General features: G+C 47.5%; 1 protein-coding gene across 4 annotated transcripts in view; it reads right to left on the reverse strand.

The window, feature by feature from the left end:
- Window positions 1-24,807, reverse strand: part of RERE (arginine-glutamic acid dipeptide repeats) — a 164,126-nt gene that overhangs the window by 120,561 nt on the left and 18,758 nt on the right. The window contains exon 1 of one of the 4 annotated variants that reach the window (XM_074558723.1): window positions 4,630-4,765. The exons of the other annotated variants lie outside the window; for them this stretch is intronic. The gene's annotated coding sequence lies outside the window, so the exon portion shown is untranslated. Of the gene's footprint in view, window positions 1-4,629; window positions 4,766-24,807 lie in introns of those variants that run through there. 4 annotated transcript variants of the gene reach the window in all.

The following is a 24,807-nucleotide window of genomic DNA, read 5'->3' on the forward strand; positions in this document are numbered from 1 at the left end:
AAACACCAAGGGATGAAGCTGTGAGAGCCCTGCAGCTCCTGCATCCCTCCCATCTCACCCAGAACAGCCTGAGCTCCCCGGGCAGGCAGCAGAGCCAAGGTGGAACCCAGAATCTGAAAACCCCACACAAACAGACGGCACCGTTTGGGTTCTGACGCTGCTGAGCAGCTCCAGCTGCAAGAGGCAAATGCTGAACATGCTCTGAATGTGCAGAGGATGAGCTCAGCACAAAGGGGACAATGCAATTCCTGTCCAGAGGCACCAGAATGTGCAAACAGCCTGCACCCATCTCACAATTACTTTATTGCACCGGGAAAGGGCAATTGCTTCCCCAACAGCCTGATAACCCTGGGCTGCTCTTAACTCTTAAATACCAGTTCTAACTGCAAGCCCGGGCTGGGGCTCCAATTTAAGTCTGATATTAAACACACAGGGCAAATCAGCTCTGTCTCACAGACTCTCACACATCAGCACACAAGACACCAAAGAACATTCAATTATCAAGCAGGAACTGCCACATATATATAAAAATCCATCCCCAGCTCTAATCTCGAAGGAATAGCTTTATTAGCAGGAAATGGAAATCTGATTTTTGGCTTCTTTGTTAGATTTCAATAGGAAAAGGAGCAAATACAGTGTGTTTTGACTGCTTGGAAGAATAAATTCTGTAGGGATCTGTTACTATGTCAAACTCAGGGAAAGAAGTCCCCAACCTTAAGTGCTTGAATTGTATTGACTCATGGCTCAGTCATTCCCACACTGATCTCACTGTGCTCATCAGGAACTTCTCAACAGCAAAAACCACAGGTTCAATTTGTGCCTGGCATTAAAAACCTGCTGTGGGCAGCACCAGAAATGCAGAGAACTTCCCACAGCAAGGACAGAACTGCAGATGCTGCTGGAACACTTACTGCCTATTAGCAAAATCTCAGTTTTATTTCAGAAAAACAAGTAATTCTGATCTCTACAAATAAGCAGATTCACCGAGGAAACACTGCCAAAACCAAGGCAATTTTTCTTGCAAGTCTCAAGAAAATTCAAATCAGCATTTAAGACAAAATGTATTTCATGTACAAAATTGGTGTTACAGACGCAGCAATTATCTAGACCAAAATTGGTTGCTTTCAGTAAAAGGTTTACCTAATCACAGCTTTTTACTGTCAGCTCACTTTAAAAAAAAAGGGAAAAATAAGGGATGAAAAACCTGCAAGTATCTAAACTTTTAGGTCCCAGTACTAACACATTCCAGATTTGTTATTTCACGCTGTATTGTCATCTCACGAAAATGAAAGTGATATCCATTCACAGAAGACTAATTAAACCAAGTTTCCTTTCAAAATTTGCCATTCCTTCCCCAGAGAAGAGCACAGCTACATCGTTAATGCAGAATTTACAGCCTCCACTTCTTCTGTACTTCTGCTAACATTAGAAAGTGCCTGAATTCCAAACACAGCAATTACACAAAAAAAAACATTATGAGAGAATCTACACATCACAATCAAACACTATCTATGCCACTAGTAAAACATTAATCCAATTACCAAGCCCTTTTCCTGGATAAACTTGACACAAATGTTTCCTAGGGAAGGCCAGCTTGTTTTAATCATTTACATTTTTCAACACTATTTGTTCTCACTTCGTATCCAAAGGTCAGAACTCAAAGCACTACCCCAGGCAAACTTTGGAATAAATACTATTTTAGTCCACTCTTTTAGACGAGTTTCACTTCTGCTAAGAAAGCTGAAGTATGACAAACCAGGTTTCCCTCTGATTCATTTCAGAGTGCCTGACATTATTTTTCATGAAGTTGTTCTGATAGTGTGCATTTCATGGGTCCTCTTTATTTATCTACATCATTAAAGGCTTTTCCAGTCTGCAGTACAGAGAAATTTGTGCTGTGTTCTGAAACAGGGGAGCAGCAGCCAAGCAAGGAGCAAGGCTAAGCAAGGTCCAGGTGACAGAGCTGGGATTATCCAGCTCTGCTGACACAGCCCTGCTCCCCCAGGGCCCCTCCTGACACGGTTTTATAACATTAATAACGATTTGCACATTAATCTGCTGATCACTCCAGGTAAGGCTCCCCACTGCACTGAATGTTCATATCAGGGTGCCTGTTGGTCCGGATTACCTGCTTTAGAAACCATTTCTCATTTTATTTACCTCTAAAACACAAACCCGAACCACTCAGTGCTCTCATGTGTCATTTACTGAGTCTGGCACTTTAACTACACAAGGTTCAAGCAAAAATAAAAGTTACTTTAGAGCAGGAATAGGTATCTTGGCCAGAACATCAGAGCTCACAAAAACCAATAAAAGTGATCTGCAGCAATTTCTGCACCCTGCCTTCACTCACAGCTGCTTTTCTCACCAGCCACTGGCTCTCAGAAATGTCCTGGCAGCCGCATATATCAACAAGTTACAAAATGCTGCTCTGCACTGTTTTAAAACTAAACAGTGTGAGCCTTCCAATCCAACATGAACCAGATCAGCAGAACCCCCAACATCTCCTGAAGTCCAGAACAATTAACAATTAACACGTGCACACCGACCCAACACTCAGAGCCAGCTCCATGAGCTGTAGAGCCATTAAAGAATTAAACTGTAAGAAATGTAGAGGTGACTCCTGCCTGCTCTGCAGCAGAACAATAGGCAGCACAAACAAAGACAAGGCGGTTTAGGGTTAGGTCAGCGATAAACAGCTTATTTCCTTCCCCACGCACCAAAATCAAACCCAGGCCCGCTGGCAGGAGCTGTTAACCACTCACCAGGAGACAAAGCCCCATCTTTGTCACCTTCACACAAACAAAAGTGAGCAAAAGAGGCTTTGGGAGGCACATCAAGGGATGCTCCACAACCCGGAGTAAAACTGCAAAGACAGTTCTGACAGAACAGCTGTACACATCATTATGGTAATTAAAATTAAAGTCTCATCTGCTTAGCATACAAGCAATTCACTGAACCTTAGTGACAAAAGGAAGGAACCATTTCCTCAAAGGGACACAGTCACACACAACTGGAACAAGTTGTCTGCTTACACTGAAGGCCACAGCAGAAACGAGATAGAAAAGTATTCAAGAAGCAGTCCCGGCTATTTTAAGCAAAACAAAGCACTATCAACTCTAAAACACACACAAAGGAAGTGGTCGGATAGATTACGTCAGCCCTCGCCTCAATTCATAAATCCTAACCACAAAACAAGACAAATTCTGAGCTGCCTCTCTGGAATCCTGTTTAAAGCCAATACACGCAGCTCGGGTCTTAAAATACGCTCTCGAGCAACACTCGCTGATGCATCACTTTCAAACAGCAACCGGGGGGTGAAAAAAATTGTGTAATCCAAGTGAATTCTATCGCGCTGCCAGATCAAATAACATTTCCAGAAGTGCCTGCCAAGCACCCAGCCTGCCAGAGCACAATGAGCACTCGAGTGCTCGGGACTGAAACCACCTTTCACTGCTCCCACACATCTTTAGAAAACAGTTTAAACACTACCAAATTGCAGCGTTGGAAAAAACAAATAGAAGCTTGGAAACGCTGCTCCTGCGCCGCTCGCAGCTTGCTGTCAGTCTGTCTGTCTGCTGATGGTCACTGGGATTCACCAGCGCCTGCAAGAACAAAAACTGAGGAAACGCGGGCTGGGCTGCGCGTCTGGAACTAATTGCCTGCAGATGAAGGGCTGTGCATGGAACAGCGCTGTCTGTGGGGCTGGAACCCCGCGGGTCCGAACCGGGTCAGAAAATACAAATCTGAGCAGCAGCTGAAAGTGCACCTCACCGGGTGCTATCGCCTCTTCCTCCTGCTCCATGCCCAGCAGTGGTGTTAAGTTTAAACCAACAAAGAAAGGAATGAAGTGGCCTTGTCAAGCGCCATTTCCACTCGCCGACAATTAAAGCAGCCCCACATGGCCGGAGGAGCCATCCGGGCACACAATGCCCCACGCAGGGCAAAGCCACACGGACCCAGACGAGCTCAGATCCAACTGCAAAACAAAGCAGAGCCGGTTTCTTCCTCAGGAAACAAAGTGGCCGAGCAGGTCTCCTGCCACTATCTTAAAACACCATTAAACATCGTTTAAAGAGTTACACCACACACTGTCCCAATTAGCGCTTCAAAGGCATTCCATTGTACCGAGCGTAATGAAAAAGTACTTTCTTCCAGGATAAAGAAAATGCAATCCTTATCTCTTCATCTCATTCGCTTTTAAAAAACAGAATTAAACACAGCAGTCCGGCTACCCCAACTGTTTATATTTAGAACTGGGAGGTAAAGCATTTGTTATGGAAAAAGAAAAAAAAACCAAACAAAACAAAACCAACAACCCTGCAGCCTTTAGAGCGTTCTGAACTTCCCAGGCCAATAACAACCTACCCACGCCTCACCTACCAAGCCGATCCAACTTTTTCCGAAAAAAAAAAAAAAAAAAAAGAAAAAAAAGCCAAAAAAACTGGAGCAACCCAAAGCGGAAAAGAGAATTAAGCCAAGCCTTTCCTCCATCCAGGCAGCTATCGTTAGCCAGGTGACAATTAATCAACTCGCAGAGCAGCCTCAATTCTCCTGCCGGCAATAGAACGGGAAGGCAGCGAGTCCCGGGGCACGGGGGGCACGGGGGGCACTCACTCACTCACCCACCGCGCTCCGGTGCGGCCGAGCCCCGAGCCCCGAGCCCAGCCCGGCCCCGCTCCGGCGGCGGAGCCCGGCGGGAGGAGCGGCGGCGGCAGCAGCAGGAGGAGGAGGAGGAGGAGGAGGAGGAGGGCTCGGGAAGGGCAGGCACGGAGGAAGCGGGGCCGGCGGCGCAGCTGCTGAACAAAAGGAGGCCCCTCCGCCGCCCAGCAGCTGCGGCCGGAGCCCAGCCGAGCGTCCCGGGCCCCCGGCCGGCCCCGCTGCTCCGGCGGGCTCGGCACCACCGGCTCCGCACCGGCTGCCGGCCGGCCCCGCTCCGCCTCCCGCCGGAACCGGGAGCCCCGTGATTGATGGCAGCGCTGGAACGGAGAGAGCGGAGCGGGGAGCATCCCCCGGGCCCGGCAGCCGGCGTGGGGAAATCACATCGGGCATGGCCAGGGTGGGAAATGAGCATGGGGTAACTCGGGGTGGGAAATGAGCATGGGGCAGTTCAGGGTGGGAAATGCACATGGGGTAACTCGGGGTGGGAAATGAGCATGGGGCAGTTCAGGGTGGGGAAATCACATGGGGCATGGCCAGGGTGGGAAATGAGCATGGGGCAACTCGGGGTGGGAAATGAGCATGGGGTAACTCGGGGTGGGAAATGAGCATGGGGCATGGCCAGGGTGGGAAATGCACATGGGGTAACTCGGGGTGGGAAATGCTCATGGGGTAACTCGGGGTGGGAAATGAGCATGGGGTAACTCGGGGTGGGAAATGAGCATGGGGTAACTCGGGGTGGGAAATGAGCATGGGGCAACTCGGGGTGGGAAATGAGCATGGGGCATGGCCAGGGTGGGAAATGCACATGGGGTAACTCGGGGTGGGAAATGCTCATGGGGTAACTCGGGGTGGGAAATGAGCATGGGGTAACTCGGGGTGGGAAATGAGCATGGGGCAACTCGGGGTGGGAAATGAGCATGGGGCATGGCCAGGGTGGGAAATGCACATGGGGTAACTCGGGGTGGGAAATGCTCATGGGGTAACTCGGGGTGGGAAATGAGCATGGGGTAACTCGGGGTGGGAAATGCACATGGGGTAACTCGGGGTGGGAAATGAGCATGGGGCAGTTCAGGGTGGGAAATGCACATGGGGTAACTCGGGGTGGGAAATGCACATGGGGTATGGCCAGGGTGGGAAATGCACATGGGGTAACTCGGGGTGGGAAATGCACATGGGGCATGGCCAGGGAGCCATCCTGGCCAGGACCACGCTCTGCCACACTCTGCACAGGGATTTGGCTGCCCTGCCTTCAATTAGCAAGCCATTTTGTTCAAAATCTTCCCTACAACGCCTTCCTTCCCCCCATTAGGAGCAGAAATTCATCTGCTTTTAATTGGATTTTTTATAAAGAATGACTATTTATCTGACTGTGCATCTCCACACAAACCTGTAACTCATCCCCCAATGTCTTGTGCTGTTCCTCTACACCACAACCATGACCTTTCAGTTGTTAGTGCTGCCTTAATTTTCGAGCAAAGCCCTGCTATTTCCCTTGCAGAATAACATGCAAAACAAGTCATCTGTGTAATCCATTACCTTGGGGCAACATACGCTTTATCCCTGCCGAGCAAATCCATTTCCTAGCTGTACAGTAATATTTTACCTATAAAATAAATATGGGAGTACACCACCTCTGAGCTAGTTTTACAAAGGCAAGTTAAAAAAATAGATAAAAATGATAATCATTAAGGTTCACAGACCCGGTTAATTAGAGCAACACCCTCAAGTACTGTCTGCCAACTTCATCTTTCCAGAGGCTGCTAATTATTTGTAGTTGTGTATCTTCCTGCTATTTATCCATACCCATTTCCACCATTTTCATACTAGAGCCTAGGAGTCCTTCAGCAGACAAAGATCTAAGTTTGAAATTTACCCTGTACTTTCTAGAAATAGCTGCCTAAAAGCTGATTAATTCCAGCGTCGCAGGGCTGCTGTGATCAATACAAATTGAGGCGGTGCAGCACGAGCTGCTGCACTCCTGCAATATTCATGGCACAGCAGCTCCTGAACTGCGCCTTGGCCAGAGCTGGTGCAAAACACACTTTGTGTGAGAGCCCCAAACGTGCCAGAGCTGGAACTCAGCGCTCCGGTCAGCACAAAGCGAGCACAGCGCCTTCGGCCTCGCTCCTCCACCTCCTCAGCAAACCTGGCCCAACACCTGGCACACGCAGAAGGGAACTCACTGCTCCAGAGTGTATTCAGATCAGCTTTGCTCCTAATGACTTCCAAAAGAGCTTCCCAGCAGGAAGTTAATTCAGGCCAGGTTTCATCACTTGAAAAATACCCCGTTTGATGGTTGTTGTTCAGAAATACCTTATCCCTCGGGGGCAGGTGACTCAGGCAGCTCGGATCACAAATCCCTAAAGTCAGTATATATTGGGGAAAGGCATTCATAACAATAATAATAATTTTAAGATGCGTGGATTTCTTTGTATCCCGTTAGGATGAAAGTTGTCCAAACAGTGCAGAGCACAGCAGCTGGCAGTCTGAGCACAGCAACAGAACTGGAGACTATTCTTGAATCTCAGACACCGTCTTGCAAATCCAACACAAACCAACTTCCCAATTCAGCAGTGTGGGAGATGGCAGAGAAATCATCTCAAGTCCCATCTGTTTGTATACAGCATTCTGGAGATCCTTGAGTGAGCAGAACAGCCACAGCACTCAATCACCGACATCAGAGACAACTCAACTTTCACTAATTGGCTTTCCTAGGAGATATGGAGATCTGCCCCCATTTCAGAGACTGAAATAAAAAACATGCACAGAGTACAGCCTCAAGCTCCATTTTGCAATAGGGACTTTTTATCTGGTCTTTTGAAAATGGGCTATAAAAGATCTTTTCCTGGCCATGAAATACACCTTTGCTAGCCACAGCATTATAATCTTACAACAGCATTTCTTTTTGTATCCCTTCTGAAAGCTGGAGATCTGAAAAGTGGGGGGGAGAAATTGAGTTACACATTCACAAAGCCCATCAAGACCAGGCAAAATCTGCTTCCACATAGGTCAGGAAAATACTCTGGAAAGAGGAGACCTTGGGTGGATGGGCAGGGCTGGAACCAGTGCCCAGAGAGCTCTCAGTGCCCTCTGTGGTGTTTGGTCCAGCGTGCATCAGCCCTCTGGTGTTGCACAATGAAACAAAGCTCGGCTCCACCGCCTGCAAAATCCATCCCAGCTTTCTTGGCAGGCTCCATTTATCAAAACAAGCCTGTCATGTCGAGTACCATTAACAGATAATGAACTGAGACAAGGGATGCAGTTACAAGCAAAGCACTCCGCATGCTACAGGCCTGAGCACACAGCCAAGGGAGCTGATATTTACTATAAACATCATAATTAAATAGAACACCTAGCTGAAGAAACATTAAGGTCGTGACAATAAACAACAGAAGCTGGAAATCTGAAGAAATGAGGCTCTGACTTGCTGTCGGTAACTCCTGCCACCGCTCAGAGGCGTGTGCGCATCCAGCCCCGCACACCTTCTCCCGTGGCAGCTAAAATCTGGGAAGCACCTGTTAACTCACAGCTTTGGCTTTCAGCGCTTCCCCGAACGCTCTAACACTTTGTATCCTGTACCCACGCACTTCAGCTCATGAAAGATTGAGCGCTGAGAAGTGACAGACAGTGTATCTTCAAAGGGCTGGAAAATGTGCTGCTTTCCAGACACACGACTCATAACAAACGCGAATAATTCATAACTTCGCACCACTCCGACCCTATTGGAAGAATATTAAACACAGACACACAAATTGGAGGAATATTAAATAAAGATGTAATCCCTCCAAGACGCGAGACCCATCAATCAGCAGCACTCCCCACTCCTGACAGAATGAGCCGTGGAGCACACACAAACATTCCACCAAAGGAGCCCTTCCTGCTCTCCCAGGTATGCAAACACTGGGAGCACAAACTAGCCCTAAACAGCCCTAATGAGATTATACAGATTACACGGGTCCATTAAGCTGTTTTTCTCCAAGAGTCGCTGATGACAAAGAGGTGGCACAAGCACTTGGAGCAGCTCACCCACACAGGTTCAGAGCAGGCTGCAGAACACCGGTGGCTCACACGGACTGAAAGAACACAAAGGAGCCTTAAACGCCTTCTGAGAGCACGGAGACATGAACACAAGTGGTTCCTAAAGGCCAGTCCAACACAACCTCCCTGTCTAGCACTAACCCCTGCTAAGCTGGGCTTATTTTTAAAAGGAGACTCAACACTGCCTTCAGAGCCCCACTAAATCAAGCTCTCCCCTCAGATTTAACCTTGGCCAGGGGGAAGAGGAAGGCAGTGGGTTCATGGAGAACAAACTAACAGCTCAGTGTTGTCCCAGCAGCGTTTCCTTGTGTGTCATCACCGCAGTGCTCACCACAAGCACAGTCTGTGTCAGTGGTGTCACCCCGGCCAAAACCCCCACGGCACCTCCAGTAAAATAAACCCGACACAGAGGCAGCTCCAGCTGAAAGTGAGCTGCAGAATTCCAGGGGTCACCTGGAGCTCTCCCAGCTGGGGAGAGGAATGGCTGGCTGGGCTGCCAGCAGGAAAGGTCACCTCCCTCTGCTCCGCAGCAGCACCGAGTGGCTGGAACCCACTGCTGATTGTTTGCACTTGGACATCAAAGCACCCGGCTCCATCTAGACACAAAACCTTTGGTCAGGTGAGAGGTGAGGCTCTGTTCCTGTAAATAATGCAGCTTTCTTGGCACAAACAGCGAGAGGAACTGATCCCCAGCTCCTGACAAGACATTACTGCTGTCTACACACACATTGCTTCAAACCCGCTCGCAGCAGGAGCCGTGCCTGATCTGTGACACCCACGGGAAACCTGCTCTGAGCTGGGGCAGCACAGCACCAAGGCAGCTCCACAGTTACACGGGCTGCTCCTCCACACTGCTGAACTGCTCACCTGCTGCGGGAGGAGAGCCAGGGCACTGCTGCTCCTGCCCAGCACAACCCACAGGCCAGTTGGGGCTGCACTCCCAGCCCAGGGAGGCTGTAAACTGCTGTGAACCCTGCTGTAAACTGCTTTAAACTCAGCTGTAAACTCAGCTCACAGCCCAACAGCCATGGCCGCTTCTGCTGCACCACACTGACACACAGAGCACTTCTCACAAACCAGCGTGCCAAGGGTTAATGCCATTTACAGTACAGCACTGGCATGAGCCATCCCCTTGCCTCTCTCCAATCCCCAAAAGGAACCTGCACCTTCACAGACCATGGACCTTCAGAGCGTGTTTTTGTTTGCTGGGTAAGGTTTCGTTTGGCCGGGGTGAGGTTTCCCTGTCAAACAGAATTACCAGCACTATCTCACATTTTATGGCTCGGCAACTGAGGCTCCCTCCCTGCACTCACCTGGTGCTCAGGATGTTCCAGTGACCTCTGGCCAAGCCCTGAGTCCTCACAGGTCCTGTTAAACTCCAGCACCACAGCGGCGCTCGGGGCTCTCAGAACATCTGAGCAGCTTCAGCCCCTTCTTAACGACCAGAATTGCAGGCAAAGCCCTCCTGTAACTGCCACCAGCAACTGCCACCAACTGCCCAGTGCCAGCCCTGCAGGTCACCCTGGCAGAGCCCAGCTGAGCGCACAGGCACAGACCAAAGGCTGGCTCAGAAACACACCCAGCTCACTGCCCACACCTGTGCTCCCTGCTGCTGGGAGGAGGGAAAAGCAGCCTGGCCCTCATCAGGGAGCTGTGGCACAGCCCCAGAGTGTCCCTGAGAACGGGACAGGATGCCAGGGGTGCCTGGGACAAAGCCCTGGGCTGTCTGAGCACACTCAGCATCCCTGAGAACAGGGACAGGATGCCAGGGGTGCCTGGGACAAAGCCCTGGGCTGTCTGAGCACACTCAGCATCCTGGCTGCCGCTGCCTCTCTGTCACAGCAGGCATCAAACAGCGACAGCGCTGCCCCAGGGAGCTGTGAACGCCAGGCAATTCACATGATAACACTGAGAAAAGCAGCGTTTTACAGGAAGGCCTGGCTTAGGAAGTGCTGGGGAAAACAAACAAACCAAAAATACCACAAAAACCCCAAACAACCAACCACAGCCCAACAAGGGAGAGCCCAGCCCTGTCAGAGCTCACTCCCAGGTGCCCATACAATGAAATGAGTGCTCCCAGCAGTGCCAGCCCAGCTCCTGCTGCCTGCTCTGCCCCCCTGAACACCCAACTCTGCCAGGACAGACACCCCAAACCATCCTGAAACCCTCCTGAACACCCAATTCTACCAGGATGGAAACCCCAGACCCCAAACCATCCTGAATCCCTGACCCCAAACCCTCCTGAAGACCCAACTCTGCCAGAACAGAAACCCCTGTGGTCAAGCAGAAGCAAACCTGAGTCAGAGAAGGGGGCACAGCAAGGTTAAAACCCAATTTTAGGGCAATGATCTCAGATAGCTCCACCTCAAAAAGGGTAAAATTGAGCAAGAAGTACAGGATGATTTCTCTGGGAAGACAGAAGGGGGAAAAAACCTTTTTTTTGTTTGTTCTGGTACTTCTCATCTGGTTTGTTTCCTCTTCTCTGTAGGGACGAACACTTAAATTCAAAAGTGTTTCTGTAAAAAAATCCCTGCCCTGGGAAATTCCAGATTACAGAATAGTAAACTGTAAGCCAAGAATATTAAAACAAAATGCAGTGTGTCTGCCAGATTTTGTGGTACTTAGGGCAAGACACCAACCTGTTCAGCAGCTTCTTGTTTTTAACACAAAGGAATGCACACAAGTCCTTTTAGAACATATTATCTTACATAGAAAAAAAAAAATCAAAATATTTGTCCAAAAAAGCCATTTAAAAGGAAAAATTTACATACTTGAAAATGTAACAAATGGATTGAAACAAACAAGAAGCTCTTTGTTCTCAGATGACTATAAAAAAGCAAACAAAATAAAATTCCCAATAGTTAAACGTGTGTGGGAGGGGTGAAGCCAAAGGAGGGAGGAAGAACTGAGCACATGCATCTTTTCCAGCTCTATCAAAGCAGCTGTAAAACAATGGGAGTTTGCCTGTTCTTCCCTCCAGTTTAAACTAAGAGTAACTCTGGGAATGGAAAACTTGATACCTCCATCAGAGCCTGTGGAATGTTTAAAGTGCTGCAGCATAAAGCAAGCCCGTACTCACTGAAGGAAATGACTCCCAAATGCTTCCTCTGCAATCTTCCTTCCAGAGCCAGCCTGATCCTCCGCCGGGGCATTTCCTGCACTCAGCACTGGAGCTAGCAGAGATGGAACATTTGCAATGGATTTACAGCTTTTACTGAGATCACACAGGGGACGGGAGCTGAGGCTGCAGCTCGCGTTTAGAGCAGTGATCACTCACACATTCAAAGGCCTCTGAAAATTCAAAAGTTTGGGTTTTTTTTTCTTTTACAAGTGACAACCAGCACAGGATGTGACCGTACCTAGAATAACCTCTCCCCCCAGACAGGGAGATAAGCTCTAAAAACAGGAAGTTTCCGGTGTAATCTGGAGACAATATCAGCAGCCTGAAAGCACTCGGGTCCCATTCAGTCCCAGGAGGAGGGAACTCTTCACTCCCAAACCACAGCACAGGGCACTAACCCAGCATGGCTCCTCACACCTCCCAGAACCCCCGGCCATGGAATAATTCTGATTTTATCCCTCTTCTCTTCCATGAGTAAGCACACAAGCCAGCTTCACTCCCACAGGAAGCATTATTATTTTAGCAGTTTGCTGGACTCGTTTGGATTTGTTTTTTCTCCAGCAGACAGGGATTTACTGGTGCAGGGCTGTGTTTCACACAGCACTCAGTCTGAGCCACCTACACAGGAACTTTGAGTCAACTGAAAGGAAGCAGCAGATTTTTGATAGCTGCTATCAACCAATTAACAGCCAAAAAAGCTTTTCAGAATGAGTTTCACAATGTTGCTCATGCTGGAGATGAGGAGGTGGCAACAGCTAAGCAGGGCTCACGCCAACTCAGCAAACACTGTCACAAGGAAAGGATCCTGCTGTATATTTCAGAAATCAGAAATCAGCTCCGAGCTGCTTGTCAACACAATGCACGTTCTGTGTCAGTATCCAACACAAAACAACAGAATCACTCTGAAGGCTTAGGAATCCCATTCTCACGGCTGTGTTCTGATTCTGAACTTCCTTCAAATTCTCAAGTAAAACACACAATGGTCTTAACTCCGTTTATGTTGGTTATGTGTGTACCTCAGCTACTACAGAATGTTTAAATCAGTATTTTTAGGAAGGCTAAACCTGCAACACATCAGTTCTCCTCTTACACGGTTCCTTCAGTGGCCTATTAAAGAATTCAACATAAAAGGCATCCCAGGTGTTCTATTTAGCTTCTTGTGATATGGAGATAAAACAGCAAAAACTTCAGATACATAACCCCCACCAGCATGAGGCAACCAAATAATCCACGGCATCCCAGCAGCGAGGACGTGTGAGAGGATTCAGTGGAATTTCCCTGGAAGCCCTTGCAGAAAGCTGTGAAATCCCAGAGCGCCATTCCCCCAGTGTAACCCACGTCCCAGCATTACATGTGGGATGAAATCCCCTCCTGCAGACTGCAAACCCAGCCCTGACACACACACAGGGCCAGTCCACAAAACAAACACTCCGCAAGGAAGTCCTGCATGAAACCCACAGGAAAAACAAACCCTCCTGGAGCAGGAGGATGTGAGACAATTCCCCCGTAACAACAAACGGCTTCAGAGGCAGCAAACACTGCAAACCCTTTAACAAGGGGGACAGAGCTGGGCCTGGGCTGCAGGGAGCTGCCAGGGCATTGCAACTGGGTTTGGAACCTGAAATGCAATTCCAGTGCTGCTGGTAGCCCCACTGAGAGCACTGAGGGGGAATCCACAAAGGACAGAAATCACAGAAATCACAAAGCACAGAAATCACAGATACCTATAAAGCACCTAAATCCACAAAGCACAGAAATCCACAAAGCACAGAGCTCAGGGACATCCCAGGAAGCCCCTGAGTGTGCCCAAATCTCCTCAGCTGCCAGTGCCCCCATGGACCAAGGAATAACTGAATGGGCATGGAAAGGGCACAGGGACCCAGAGGGACCATCAGGAACCCAGAAAGGAGGGCTCAGGCAGATCCCAACCTGTGATTCCCAGAATAAACCACAGCACCTTCCCGTTCAACTCCCTCCCCTTCTGAGCTCTCTGTCTGGCTTTGGAGAGGTGAATGACAGGAACTGCTCGATTTCCTGTCATTTCCATCGAACATTCGATGCTAATGTTTTATCAGAAAGAAGTATACATGTCACATCATGAGCTCGTTAACAATCCATTCCTAAGCCTTATAGTAAAGCTTGGCAGGCAACTTCCTCCTGAAATGAGATCTGCTGCTTTGCTTTTTAGGATCTGAACATGCTGGTGTGGCACATCAAGAGGTAAAAACACCATTTAAAGGTTACACTTTGTTCCAGGTTCACAGAATCAGCACTGAGCAGTCACAGAACACACACCAGGTTGTCCATTTCATTCTTTATTACCCTCAGCCATCAAGTCCCAGGAGGAAACTCTGAAATCACTTCTCTGCTGCAGCACACGTGTGTGTAACTTCACATGCAGGTAAACATGCAGCTGTGAAACTTCATATGCAGCTGTGTAACTTCACATGCAGGTAAACATGCAGCTGTGAAACTGTTGTAATCTTCGCTGCAGCGTTGTTCTCGCCTCTCTGCTGGGGCTCTTCTCCATTCTCTGCAGCACAGTCCTTCCTTTCTTCTCAGGGGCTCCTCCTGGGCTCTTGACCCACCCCTATTTATTTCAGTTACCTTCACGAGCTACAGCTGCTGCCCAACTAAGGACCCTGCAGCTGCAGCTCGTTTGGAGCAACTCAGAACCACACAGATCTTACAATACAACATATATTCAGGCCCCCACATTTCCCCCTTTTCTTTTAACAATTATACAATTACAATACGCATACAGTCCCAGCTCTCAGGCTGCCACAGCTCTCAGCTGTCTTATCTTCTATAGTCCCAGCTCTCAGGCTGCCACAGCTCTCGGCTGTCTTAGATACAACCATAGAATATATACATATCCCTATACAGTCCCAGCTCTCAGGCTGCCACAGCTCTCGGCTGTCCTTAGATGTTCCAAGGCTCTTTTCCTTAAAGGCCATATTCTTCCAGCTTTCTGCTGCTACAGCTCCTTAATTCAAAGGCCATATTATATTCTACAGTCCCAGCTCTCAGACTGCCACAGCTCTCGGCTGTCCAGGGGATTCCATACCTTCTTTCAATGTTTGGTTGCAGTGTTCTTCATCACGTCGGGGTCACCAGTTGTTGTAATCTTCGCTGCCGTGTTGTTCTCGCCTCTCTGCTGGGGCTCTTCTCCATTCTCTGCCACACACTCCTTCCTTTCTTCTCAGGGGCTCCTCCTGGGCTCTTGACCCACCCCTATTTATCTCAGTTACCTTCACGAGCTACAGCTGCTGCCCAACTAAGGACCCTGCAGCTGCAGCTTGTTTGGAGCAACTCGGACCCACACAGGTCTTACAATACAACATATATTCAGGCCCCCACATGAAACTTCATATGCAGCTGTGTAACTTCACATGCAGGTAAACATGCAGCTGTCACTCCTCTCTTCCCCCTTCCCAAGGAAATCTCCCCTCTGGGGTACCAGGAGCCAGCCAGGAACTGGATTTGAAATGTATCTGAAATAAGCAGAGCTCGCTGGACAAATGAGGTCAAGAACAAGGCTGACAATGGCCTTAGATTCAGTTCTTGGAATGAAAAGACAAAGTCCCTTTCATGGCTCCCACTACAAAGAAACCCATCATTAGACCTCATTTTTGTCAGTTCATACAAAGGCTGAAGATACAGACAAGTGGTGTTTAAAGGAAAAGCCTTTGAAATGAAATGGCTCCCAAGAATATCCCTCCATCCAGGGCAGAAGGAAACTTTCCTCCCCTCCCTTGTCAGTCCAGCTGAAGGTGGCAAGCAGTGTTTTCCTCATTAGTTCCAGACCTGGGCCGGGCTCTGAGGTTTGTTTGTGGGCTTGGTGGCTGCTTTTGTTTTTTAAATAACCTTTAAGACATCTCTCTGTTGATTAAACCATTTTCATCCTTCAATGAGTTTGATTCCTATTAGTTCAGACTGCAGAGAAGACATTGATTTTTACTATGCTCAGGATCAAGAGAAGTAACAGCTTTTCCAATTAAACAACTGCTCCCCACGTTAAGTAGAAAAATATGTCCACAGCAATAATGTGCAGGCATCCAGAGCACTGTGCAGTGCCAGCAACAGCTCACACAGATGCTTGTAATAACTTTAACCTTTAACTCAGGAACAGGAAAACTCCATGAATTACAGACAGCTCAGCCCCAGTTAGCTCTGCTGATAAGAAGCTGGAGCACTGAGAGGCTCAGAATCACAGACAACTCATCTTCCAGCTCAGAATTACCATCATCCCACCACACAAATCACCACACTGGGCTCCCACCTACTGAAATAGAAATCACAACCAGAAATGGTCAGAGGCTGCTGCCTCTCCTCTCAAATGAAGCTTTTATACCAAACAAATCCATACAGTTCTTGTGTTACAGCCTTTCACAGGGCTGCACTGTAAATCAAATATTTTATTCCACACCCTGCAGCTATTTCCACATTTAATAACTGACATGGGAGACAAGTTTTAATCTCCATCAGGCTGAAACAATTACTGTCCTCATAACCACTCAAGTCAGAGGTAAAAATTACGAGATTTCTATTACCCAACTGCATATTCAGGGGAAACAGTTACACAGAGAACCAGCAGTGGAACAGAAACGGGAGCCCAAACAACCACAGTGCCCAGTTTTCAATGTGCCACAATGGTCACTGCTGGCACTCCAGGCTTTCTTTAAGCCAGAAAAGAACAGAACAGCCCTGCCAAAAACCAGCACAGAGACACGAGATCTGCACAGACGTGACACTTGCAGATGTAAATATTCCCCGGCCAAAAACTCCAGCTTTTAACTTTTTCTTGGCATCAAGGAAACAACTGCCATGCTTGGAGGAAAAATCAATTAAAACACAAGCTTGAATTAGAGAGCTGGGAGTCAGCCCTGAGCACCACCAGCACCTGGAGGCTTCACAGAGCCCAGGAAATTCCCTCCCGAGGACTCTGGGGCAGGGTCACAGGACTGGAAATGAAAGGGAGAGATGAAAGTGTCACACAGACACTCACAGCCAACAGCAAAAAAACCCTGTGTGAAACCTCACTGTGGAATTTGTCTGTTATTACATGTTTTACTACCAGTTATTACTGGCTGCTAGAAAGGGATATTAAAAATCACAGCAGGTCAAGACACTGCTTCTTTCTCTATTAATATATTGAGGCAAAAATGCAGTGATTCACCTCCTGTCCAAGAAAGGGAGAAAATGCCATCAAGTCTGAACCATTCATCCTTTTATTTATGCTCTCTAAAGACCTCCAAAGATACTTAAACATCCAAATTATTTAAATCAGCATGAGAACACACAAAGGATGTTGGAGCTCACAGTGCAGGAATCCCCCTAGAGCTAAATAATTAAGCAGCATCTTGCAGAAAAACTCTCCAGGCCAAACTAATATTCAGGTTTCCAATAAAGAGCGAGCCCATGTGCTGGGGGAGGCGGGCAGAGCCATTTTTATTGTTTTAATTCAGCAAAACGTCACCAGTGGCTGCTCAAGAGGGGAAGGAGACGCTGCCTTGGCTCAGAGCACCCTCTAGAGCCAACTCCTCATCCCTGAACCATCGGGGTCCCAGCCCGGCCCTGCAATCAGCAATATTTCACCTCTGGATATCGGGGAACTCGGCAGCACTGCATGCTCCAGGGAATAAATGTATTTTCTAAACTTACACCCGGGGTGCATTCATCTCTGCTCTCCCTGAAGTCCCACCCGTGTGCTGATAACAAAATGAGACACCACCTCTGATCAAAGTACAAAGCTATTAAAAATAAGGCACTGTTTCCCAGCTGGAGGAGAATGAGCCACCTCATCCTGAATAAAGACTCAGCTCTGTTTTCCAAAAATTCACATGCACCTTTCACTGAAGTGAATAAAGAACCTTCTCTGTTTCCCAGATTTTTTATATCAGGCAGAGCATGGATTGCAGGAGCCATCCTTGAACTCGAATTTTTAATTATTTGTAAGTGAAAGATTTTAAGGCATAGGATTTCAGTTAATTAGCATCCACTTAATTATCAAACTATGACCAAAAGACCCATTTCAGCCTCAAATGAGGGTAACTGCAAATGTGTCATTAAGTTCTCACTCATTGACTGTAAACTTTTTGCTTCAAGCAGGTACATCTAAAAGATAACAGTGACACAAGGAGCAGTGTACAGAGCCTCTAATCAGGAACTATTGATAAATTCAATTATCAGGGATTCATTTCTTCCAAATCCCAGCCCTTAGGAGGGGAAGGACCACAGAAAAACCAGAGTGCAGAATGCAGTGATGTCTTTTTGGTTTTATCCCCCCGATCAGGCAGAGCTGGCTGAGGACACAGAACAAGTTACACAAGCCCAGCAGTTCCCAGGGAGCTGTGATAATCCTGAAACAAGGGGCAGTGCTCTTCCTTCATCCCACCACCCTCATCCTCACTCAGGGCCACAAGAAGGCAGAGGAACACGCAAGGTCAGCTCACCCCTCAGACCTGAACCTGTGCTTCAGAAAATCTACAATTATCCTGCCAATTTGCCTTGATGAGGACACTCATCCTTCATCTGAGGGGACTCAGAGACATCTCCCGAGGATCTCCTCTGGACACAGGGCTCTGAGAACTCAGGGCTACCTCCAAACAGCCATTCCCTCAAAGTAAATCACAGGGGAAATGAGGAGTTTAAAGAAAATTATTTAATATTTAAACAAGTTCAACATAAAGCCAAAGAGGCAGAAGAAAATAATTTGTCTCTTCAACACAAAGTCACTGCCAGGAAAATAAGGATTTGGAAAAGGTCAGAAAAATTCTTGGCAACACAAACAGGCGGAAAGACTGATGTACAGAGAGGACAGAGCACACTTCCATCACAGACTGCCTGCCTCAGAGATCCTTGCTGCAACGCAATCACAGCTCTGAAGGCCAAATTAAGTGTCACAGCCAGCCCAGGGATCTCCCAGCCTCCTGCCCACAGAACCTGCAGTTCCACAACACTCAGTGCAAGAAGCAGTCTGAGGTTTTAACTGAAGCCTTCTCACAAGTTTCTTTGCCTTAGAACATCAACCAAGAATTAAGCACAGTAACTAAAACCTCATCTACGGAAAGGCAAACCCAGAGCCTCTGACAGCTCCAAAGCTCAGTACAAACTCTTCCCAAAAAGGATCAATGTCCAGCCCCTGCTCCAGCAGAACCCGTTCTCTCTGTAACCCCCTGCTCTGATTCTGAACGTGAGCAAACTGCTGTGCACCTAACAAAAATTACCTGCAATTCCACTGACACAGCAGTAATCTTGGTGGCTCTCACAGCTTTTGCTAAAGAGCAATTCTTCAGACCTCATTTCCCTTTCACTTGACCAAAATAGAAAGATTAAGGTAAGCCATTTACAGCACGGAAAAGGAAAACTTATTCCATGTTATTTTTAACCAGCTACACTGAACTTAAAACCATTCCCAGAAATTATGCCATGGCTTTCAGCAGCAACACTGATGCCTCCCACAGCTAAAGGCTGGGCATTTCCTCCCTCCCTTACATTAATGTGTTTATCCAAGCATAATTCCATTAGCATTATGTAACACAGACAATCTTCTTAGGCATTTTGTCATTGTCTCACCCAAAACTCACCCTGCACACGCGAGCCCTGACTGTGGGGCTGTGATCCCACAGCTGTCCTGTGCTGACACACAGGAGCTGGTGATGCAGAGCTGAGCTGACACCTTCAGCTGCTGAGCAGCTCTGCTGGACCCTCAGCCAAACCCCTCAGAACACAACAGCATCACTGGCCAGGGCATCTCCTCCCCTCACAACAATAAATTATCCTAGCACCTGGGATTCTTCCTCCAAGAAAACAAACCATTTTAAAATATCTTTCATGTTTATCAGCTGTCTACCCCTCCTGCACACTGAACACAGCAAGTGCTATTTGCAGTTGTGTCTGTAATTTGACATTAATTCCTTAATCTTCTTAAGGCAAGGCAAGCCTGTAGATCATTACGAGGTTATTCAGAAGAGCACATCTCAAGTGCTACATGAAATGTACATTTTATTAAGAGAACAAGTTAACTCAAGTTTTGTGTTTTGTCATCCCCACACCTGACAAATAAATCAATCTCCTTTGGAGAGCAGTGAGCAGATGCCCAATGGAGCAGGGTAATCCTCTTTGGGGGGCACAGGGATGGTAATGAGATTGTGGGGCTTTGCCAGGGCTCAGCAGGACTGTGCCCTTTGCTGACACCATTCCATAACAATGCCAGGGCAGCATCTCCCCTGGTGTCCTGGCCCAGCTGGGAGCACTGGACAGCTCCCACTGTCCTGCTGTCCCCTCCTGTCCCCTCCTGTGCCAGGCCAAGGCACACCAAGCACAGGCTGCTCCAAAAATCCACCTTTGGCAGCCTCTGAAACCCCACAGGGGCTTCACAAAGCCTTTCCAAAACACTGGTAATAAACAAAATCAATCCAACCCCCAAGCAGCACAGGCAGGGAATGCTCTGCGCCCACCACACACCATCCTCCTCCTCCTCCCACATACAAAGGCCTTCAGCCACACCGATGCTGAAATCCAAGTTCCAAGCCAAGGGGTTTAGTTAAGCCAATAAAGATGAGCTTAGAAACAGCTTTTAAAAAATTACCTGGGCAGGGTCAGCTCCTGAACTGAGTCCTGGGACTCACACTGGTGCCCTGGTGAGAGGAGGAGAGCAAAGCCACAGCTTCCTCAAGTTTAAATTGTGTAAGCAATTGCTGTGCTTAATTTCCAGAGCAAGATTCACTCTGATGCAAATTCACATATTTCACTTGCTCATACGATGGCTCCTAAAGCTGATTTTGTGAAAAACAGGATGTGAAAGAGCAGCTACAGCTACCAGCAAAGTATTTCTTGCTAGTTTTACAATCACAAGGCATTTTGTAATTAAATTGCTAATGCTGCAGAACCTAGTTTTGGTCAAATGTACATCTAATTACATTCATCAATTAGCCTGTAATTGCATTTTGCTATTTTTAATTCCTAAGACTTTGCTGGGTATATTTGACAAACTGATCTTCCCTGCTTTTGGTTCCTGGGATGGGGTGGATGAAAATGCCAGACTACAGAAGAGGCTGAATGGTTGGAAATATCCTTATGCTCTCAAATTCAGGTTCACCTGGAACACAGCAATGACCTGCAGCGGCCAGAGGGCCAGAACGAGTGCTCACAGTGCACACAAGCTGAAAAGGGGATTCCATCACTACCCTGCCACATTCTGGTTTCTAGGTACATTTCTGAATGCAGAAGTGAGCTCCTGAAACTGTTCTTTTCTGCCTCAGAAAAGCTTGTACCCAAGTGATTACTGTCATTTTCAGGGGAGATAATCTACCAAAAATAAAGGAAATCCCATTCTGAAATTTTACTTGCACTGTGAGCTCATCTGGTGGAAAAAATGACATTTCAGTACCTTTTCCTCCAAAACACCAGTGGAAGGAACACAGAGTGAGGAATACTTTGCTTCAGGGTTTTGCCTGAAGGTTCATGACACAATTATAAAAACAAAAATGAGCTGAGTAGGAAACATTTTTTGCTGGAACCCAAAGTGAACAGGCAGGCAGGCATTGATCATCCACCTCCTCTCTGTAGCACATAATTAAACAGACAACTTCTATTTCCAGTACCAAGACACAGCTGAGGCCATGAAACAAGGAGCTGAACTTTGCCAGACATCCCCACAACGACACAACGAAAGCAGAGGGTTTGTTTCTAAAAATAAAGATGCAGATTATCCCACTAGGAGTTATCTGCCATTTCCCCACAAGAGCCATCAGCACTGTGGGGCTGCATGACTGCAAACCCATAGCCTGTGTCAGAATCAGCACACTTCAAAAATAAAAATCTTCTTCAGGAGCAGCAATACCTTCTCAGACATGCCCTGCTCTGGAGGGGCTCCTGAAGCACTCCTGGAATCTTTCAGAAATTATTCCCTAAGCAGAGAGCCCTAAGCTTGTCAGGGAGCAAAGTTTACAGGGATATTTATACAAACTTCCTTCCCAAAGTCATGACTGCTGTTGAGATAGTGAATTACTCTGGGCACACTTCACCCACAGAAATTCTGCTCTCCGTGATGAGTCAGCAGTAATTGTAACCGAGAAAAACTAATCCCACTTTAAGAACTACTTTTAATGAATTTCAGCTCTATGTGCCAATTCTGGTTAAGAACCCAATAACTTTGGTGCTGCAGCTGATTAGGATCCAACCGAGTTGGATTTGCTGCCATTTACATTTCTCAGAACGCCCTAATAAGATCAAGTGTGATCCAATAGCAGCAAATACAAGATTTTGATTTTTTTTTTCCACCAGACACCACAAAGAAATCTGAGTTATTACCCAAGGTAGCAAACAAGTCAGCACGCCTTCAGCTGTGGTTAGAACCGAAACTGTCAGGCCTCACTTAGCACGTAGAGCTCTGCCTTTGCATATTTCTGTGTTTGTCTCACAGCTTATTAAGTTTTGCAAACAAAAGCAGTCGCGCTCTTGCCAACAGATTATCGCGTTTTATTATCAGGGATCATCCCAAACCATCAATGCACCTACAGAAAGGAGAGACTCGAGCTGCAAGTGTCCCTGGGCAATGGCAGGGGGCTCCTTTGTATCAGCAGCAGGCACACAGCAGCGTTTGGAATTGCAGGATGGTGTTTTCATCTGCCATGACAGCTGAGGCTGTGTAGATACCAAACACACAGTAAATGCAGCAAGCATTCCTTTTAATAAACTGCCACGGAAAAAGTATGAAAAAAATGATTCAAGCTGAGGACATATTGATGGGTACAAAATCCTCGAGGCATTATGCAGCTCACACAGGCTCATGGATCAGTATTATTGCAGCTACCAGAACCCGTCAAAGCCAATTACCCCGGGGAGAGGGGCCGGGGCTCGGGGCGGCGGCGGCGGAGCTGTCACAGCCAATTACTGCCAATGTTTTATTTATGGCAGGATACACCTGATCAGCCAACAATAAAGCCATTTTAGAGAGGCTGATTACAAACACTGAATGCAAAATGGCAACAGCTGGCAGGGACCGGCAGCCGCACGCGAGGGACGCCGGCCACCCAGGGCACGGGCAGTGGGCTGGGACAGGGGGTGGCAGCCCCTGCTCCTGCTGCGCCCCCAGATCTGTCCCCAACCCTGTCCCCAACGCCCTGACCGAGGCTCCGTGTGCATGCACAACTCTGAATGCCTTTTGCTGTTTCTAAGGCATGGGTCTATGCATTTATCTCAGCATCCTGTGCCCCCAGATCTGTCCCCAACCCTGTCCCCAACGCCCTGACCCAGGCTCCATGTGCATGCAATGCCTTTTGCTGTTTCTAAGGCATGGGTCTGTGCATTTATCTCCGCATCCTGTGCCCCCAAATCTGTCCCCAACCCCATCCCCAACACCCTGACCCAGGCCTGCCGTGCCCACCACTCCTCTCACACACACGTGAATCCACCTACTACAATGGATTGAAGGAATTACATTCGATATGGAAGGAAAGCAGGCAGGGGAGAGGGGAGAGCAGAAAACGCTGACACAATTTGGAGATAAGCCCACAGAACATCTCTGCTGTGCAACTCCAGCCTTTATTTCAATTGCCCAACTCAGCTGACAGAAGAAAAAGGTTATCTGCAGGAAAAATATAGAATTTTTAACATTCTCCAAGGCTTGAGAACCTGCTTTGTACTTATCTGTCTTCATCTTACAATATACTACCTGCATTTTGAAGTTAAACAGATTTAAGTGGACTCAACATCAGATCCCAAAGAAAATATTGATTTTTTTTTTCCCCACAGATATATAAACTGTGTCTAGTTTTATTCACAGCAATTTCCATTACTTCCAGGAAAAGGGCAGAGCACAGAGCTGCTCTGAATGAACAGCTCAGCCCTTATCAGGTGAATATGCAGTGGGGAAATTCCCTTTAAGCAGCCCTGCCCTCCCAGGAGAAGCTGTATCAGCCACCGAGCTGGAAGTTGGCACTTACAGATCATTTTCTTGTATTATTTTGCTGCCTTAAGTTCCAGCTGCCAATATTTCCTGTCCTTCCTGCTGGAGGCTGAATCCTGACCCCATTCCCAAACCACAGAGATGTGCAGGAGATTCCACCCAGCGCTGCTCTGGAAATGGGATTTCCACACACCTGAAACAGCCAACAAGCCCCAGGTGTTGAGGGCTGGGCAGCTTTTGTCTCAAGTATGGCCTTTTCAAGTACCAGATCCAAGCTGAATGGTGCTCCCAGTATTTTGTAAATTTGAAAAATCTATGGAGAAATGGCAAAAAGAAACTGAAAGCCCAAAGACACAGAAACTAAAAACCCCAGGACTACATATACCACTTTAAAAGGTATTAAGACAAGACACGAGAGAATTGGGGAAGGCCTTCCCTAGAGCAGACTGCAAAGAGTGCAGAAAATGGGCATTTTGGCCCTGAAATCAAAGTATGAAAGGAATGGCTGTTGGGTGCCAAGCTGAGCACTGGATCCTCGGGTTCTCCCCTCCCTTTCACATATCATATATGCAATATTCTTCAAAGGCTCGTTTTGTTCACAAGGCAGACACTGTGCAAGTACAGCTGCAGAATAAGGCAGCATTTGAACACAAAAATACACTCCCTATGCAGAGTTTTGTGTGCACTTTGATACATTTTTAAAAATAATCTGTCCTGTAGGTATTCAAAGGAGCTACATGGGTATCTGCCAATAAATTTCATCTTTATTCTTTTCTCTCCAAATGCACGCCTTTGAATTTAATCTAACTGTGCCACCATCACCCAGCCCATTTGTGTGTGTGATGCTGCAAACAGATTTAATCAAGGCAATGTTTCCCACTGGAGTGCCTGAGCTCCCCAATGCCCTGGAGAATGCGTTTGGTTTCGATGTGAATACCTGACAGGGACACCCCACCCCTCGGAAAAAATAAAATCAGGAATCCAGCAGATCTAACAGGGTGTCTCACAATGGAGTTGCACAGTGTATGCACTCAATCGCTCCATTTCCCAGAAGATTCATTACAGTTCCATT

Source organism: Zonotrichia albicollis, chromosome 25 (assembly GCF_047830755.1).
Source record: "Zonotrichia albicollis isolate bZonAlb1 chromosome 25, bZonAlb1.hap1, whole genome shotgun sequence".
In the NCBI taxonomy this organism is placed as follows: Eukaryota; Metazoa; Chordata; class Aves; order Passeriformes; family Passerellidae; genus Zonotrichia; species Zonotrichia albicollis.